Here is a 4,729-nt window from a genome sequence, read left to right as displayed (position 1 = left end):
ATCAGGATTTCAGTGACTGAGATTCTGGAAGTAGTTCAAGCACAGACTCACTACTGTTAAGTTGGAAGTGACTCAGTAACTCCTCACCGGGTTTCTGAGGCTATAAATCACAGGAGAGGAGAGGGATCTTCCTCCTGCAGAGTCCCTGGTAGATTTGAACTACCAGCGTTTTCATTACCAGGTCAGCATGTATGTGCTGTATCTCCAGGGCTCCCTTGTAGTAGAATAGATTGTAGATTTGAGTAGGCTTTGCTTGGTCTCCAAAATAATCTGAGCACTAAAGTGTAATTAACAAGAATGGATCTTGATGACCCTTTTCTTACACTGGTGATTCAGTTGTACAATTCTTCCTTTTCATGCAGTCACCGCTAGTTCAATTCCCGACTGGTCACTTAAGCATGGCCATCTGTGAGTGGAGGCTGACAAGCTGCTGTGATCCTAAGCAGATTTGAATGGAGTCTCCAGATTAAAACCTACTAGGACCAAAGCCCTGGCAATCTGCTTCTGGAAATCAGTCAATGAAAAGCCCTATGTATCTCTGAAGAATAGGTTTATAAGGGTTTTATTCTGTTGTGCACGAGGTTCCAATGAGTTAGGGGCTAACTCACGGCAGCTAAAAACAACAAACCACAAAAGGACTCCCTGTCCTTCTCTGTAGAGCAAGGAGTTCAGGTTTGGCCAAGCAACGATGAGGCTGGGAGACCTGCAAAAGACAGGAGGGCTGAGAGAGTGGCTGGGATTTGCTCACTATCTCATGACCCCTGTGGAGGCAGAAGGAAGGGAGGCTGGAAGGAAGAACCAGCAGTCCAATGTTCTCCTAGCACAGGACTCTGAAGGCTTTAACTTCTCTGCAGCCTGATCCGGATACCGACTGCTCACCTCCAGTGCTGTCCTGGAGTGGACTCATATTGACTTAAGAGATTTGCTTGTTGACTTTTCAGGAATAGTGTGGGCAGTTAATAAACACATTGACGATTAAAAATTCAACTTTATAATGTAACATTATAAAGGGTCGATTCTAAGCAAAGTTATCAAATGCTCAAAGCTCATCACTTCCCAGGCATTTGATGACATCATTTGCTCTGTTATCTCTGTTGTGGGCTTTATTTACATTACGGTGTGCTTCTGCAAGCCTTTCACCCTGAACTTCTTGTTCTGAGATGTCATGTTGATAGTTTGAGATCAGCCACAGTGGGAACAAATGCTACAGATCAGGGTTTGATTTATTGGTTTGCTAATTGTCTAGACAAGGGGCTGGCAAACAGTGTGGGGGCCACATGTGGCCTGTTTTTATTAGTAAACCTTTTATGGGGTTACAGCTATGCTAAATTGTTCCTAGATTGTCTGTGGTTGCTTTCATAGTACAACACAGCCCATATAGCTTACTATACTGAAAGTGTCTGTTCTCTGTCCTTTTTCAGAAAAAGTTTGCTGATCATTGGTTTAGACTTAAGAAAGTGAGACATCATGTTAATTCTGTTAATTATTAACTTCAAAGTGTGTCTTATCTGTAGAAAGCATAAAAATTGAAAAAAATCTTTTAGTGTTTGAAAATGTGACATTGAACTTTATGAGGAGTGTGGCATGAGGATTGGAGGAAAGCTCAGCAACAACAAGTGTTGTGCAGGTGACACAATCTTGCTTGCTGAGGGGGAGAGGGACCTGAAGCACTTACCTCAGAGACTCAAGGACTACAGCCTCCCACATGGGTTGCATCTCAACATCAAGAAATCAAAGAACCTCACCACTGGGCCAATGGAGAAAAGATTGAAATTGTCAATAATTTCATCTTACTTGGATCTACAGTCAACTCACTTAGTACAAGTAGTGAGAGATCAGGAGACATGTAGCTTTAGAGAAAGTTTGCTATCAGAGATCTCTCCAAAGTATTGAAGAACAATGATGTCAGTGTAAAGACTAAGGTGTGCCTCACATTAGCCACCATCTTTCCAATCACCTGCTATGCATCTGAGAGCTGGACACTGAGTAAGGATAACAGGAGAAAAATTGACATTTGATTTGGAATGCTGAATATCCCATGGACTGCCAAAATAACAGACAGACATGTCTTGGAGAAAGTGTAACCAGAACATGCCTTGGAGGCAAAGATGGTGAAGCTTTGTTTCACATAATTTGGACATGCTGCTAGAAGAGGCTCGTCCTTGGAAAGGGACATCATGTTTGTAGAGATGGAAGGTCAGTGGAGAAGAAGTCCTCAAGGAGATGGACTGATATAGTGTCTGTGACAATGAACGCAAAGGTGTTGAAAGGATAAGGATGGTGCATGACAGGTTCAGATCTATTGTTCTTAGAGTCACTATGAGTCAAATTGTCTCAGTGACAACCACAATAACAACAGTCTGACTCAGTGAAGAAGTTAGAACAATAATTTTTGTCATTCTCTTTTCCTTATGTTTATCTGTCTATGGCAAGAAGCTGCACTATAATCCTGAAGGCACACGGTTCGAGGCCACCAGCTTCTCCACGGGAGAAGGATGGGCAATCTCCTTCCATGCAACTAAATGCCTCTGAAAACCCACCAGAGAGTGAGCTATGGATCAGCAGTACACAACAGCAACATATAAATGGAAATATTGCTCACCAGCTGTATTAGAACTACGTGTGTTCATCAATTACAATTGTAGGTTAGCTGTGGAAAAAAGTCTGGATCAGCAGTACACAATAGCAACATATAAATGGAAATATTGCTCACCAGCTGTATTAGAACTACGTGTGTTCATCAATTACAATTGTAGGTTAGCTGTGGAAAAAAGTCTGCCAGAAACTGACGGATGCCATTGCAATATTATTTGTCATAGCTGAAAAGTGGAAGCAATTCAAATATCTATCCATCAACAGGTGCATGAATAAAGAAATGTAGTATATTCACACAATGGAATACTGTTGACCCTTATAGAAAAATGAAGTTCTGATGTATGGTTCAAGATAGATGGACCTTGAGAACAGTATGATGAGTAAATTCAGTCAGTCACACACACACACAAAAAGAAAAAAAATTTTAAAAAGACTATTTTATTCCCCTTTAACGAAATGTCCATAGCAAGCAATTCCATAGAATAAAAATGTAGAGTGGTTTCCGGGGACTAGGGCTAGAGTTGCTTACTGGTAAGAGGTTACGTTGCTAAAGGCAAATGGTTTGAACTTGCTAGATGCTCAGTGGGAGAAAGAAGGGCATTGCCTTCTAATGTGATTTACTGCCTCTAAAAACTGGCCAGAGGGTTAGCTATTTGTTCTAATTCAGAGGACTAGGACAACAACAATATCAACGAGAACAGCAACAGAGATTGGAATGGAGCATGAGAATGAGAAATTGCTGCTTAATCGGTGTAAAAGTGGCTATCTGAGGTGATCAAAAACATTTGCAAGTAGATACTATTTTTTGGGGGGGAGAATTCCATATTTTTTTATTTTCTGAAATTTTTTTTAACATGACAAAAGAGAATTTGACTCCTCCTACAGAATCTGTATCTTCATCTTCAAGGGTCTTTGACAATGCCACCTTTTGGGTTCCGAGTATAATTTCCTGACCAAAGAGCAGGGTTCAGGACTCACTCGGTACTTAAGAAGACCCTCTTACGTGCAGTGTTCGTATAAGGGTGCCAACGCCACTCAACATCGGCTGTGGCCTCCTGTTCCAGTGTACCCAGGCGGATCATGTACAGCTTGAGCTCAAAGCGAGGTCCAACTTCAGTGAGCTCCACGTTGCGGTGGTCCACCTTCTTGTAGACATGGTGCCGGAAAGAGATGTAGTCATCCTGATTGGCAAAGGTAATGACTCTGTGGCTGTCATCTTTGGGCACAGGGAATAGGTATCGAAGGATGTCGGAGACCCGCTTGCCCAGACGGGAGGAAAAGCCATGCATGATGAGGTGAGGCTTGGCTTCCGACATGGTGCCCAGGTCAGGGATATCATGTCGCATGACAACATTGCAAAGTGTGAAGTATGCAGTGGGGCCAAAGGGCAGATGGCTGACAATAAAACCCACAGGTGTGCCCCGGTGCTCATGAACAACTAACAGGTCGGTGACTCCATTGGCTTTGCAGGCTTGCACCAGGGCACCCACCTCATGCCGGCCTCGGTTCATACGCTGTGCACCTGGGAACACGAGCTTCAGTTCCTTTGCAAACATCTTGAGGCGAGAACTAGGGTCTCTGGAGGTGGTGATCATGATCTTGGGATCTTCAACGCCTGCCCAGCGATACTCATCATCCACGTGGCTGGTCACACCTTCACCACCAGCGTCATCAAATTCCAGGGATCCCTGTAAAGCTAGTGCCTCCTGACGTAACTCGGTGGGAATTAGGCGGTTTTCTTGCAGCGCCCGCCGAAGCTTCTCCTTTCTCTCGTCAGCTGTTTGCTGGGCTTCCTCGCGGGCTTTGCGGTACAGGTACTCGCGGCGTAGGCGGGCCTCGCGTCGCAGCATAGCGGCCTGCTCACACGTGGGTCAGGGCTCGAGCACCTCTGCGTCACGCCGCCGTCGGTCCTTTCCGCGGAAGGACAGCTGCCGCGGTCCTTCGGGGGTCTCGAGCAAACTGGAAGTGAATCCCAAAGCCTACAAAGCTCGGCTGGCACGCGGTGTCGGTTCGCACCCTCGGCCTTTGCTGTAGCCTAACTTTGACACTGTGATAATTTGAGTCCAGAAACCATAAAGCAAAAGGAATGAGGAATGAAGTTAACAATCTCTCCCCCCTTAATCAAAATTTTTGC

At 44.5% G+C, this 4,729-nt stretch overlaps 1 pseudogene; it reads right to left on the bottom strand.

Annotated features, from left to right (window-relative positions):
* Positions 1-3,569: 3,569 nt before the first annotated feature.
* Positions 3,570-4,445, bottom strand: LOC102851837 (annotated as a pseudogene).
* Positions 4,446-4,729: the final 284 nt, after the last annotated feature.

Source organism: Elephantulus edwardii, unplaced genomic scaffold (assembly GCF_000299155.1).
Source record: "Elephantulus edwardii isolate Elephantulus edwardi_28Jun2011 unplaced genomic scaffold, EleEdw1.0 scaffold00101, whole genome shotgun sequence".
NCBI classification, from domain to species: Eukaryota; Metazoa; Chordata; class Mammalia; order Macroscelidea; family Macroscelididae; genus Elephantulus; species Elephantulus edwardii.
Note: the sequence above shows the minus strand (reverse complement) of the source record. Positions and strands in the feature narration are given on the sequence as shown.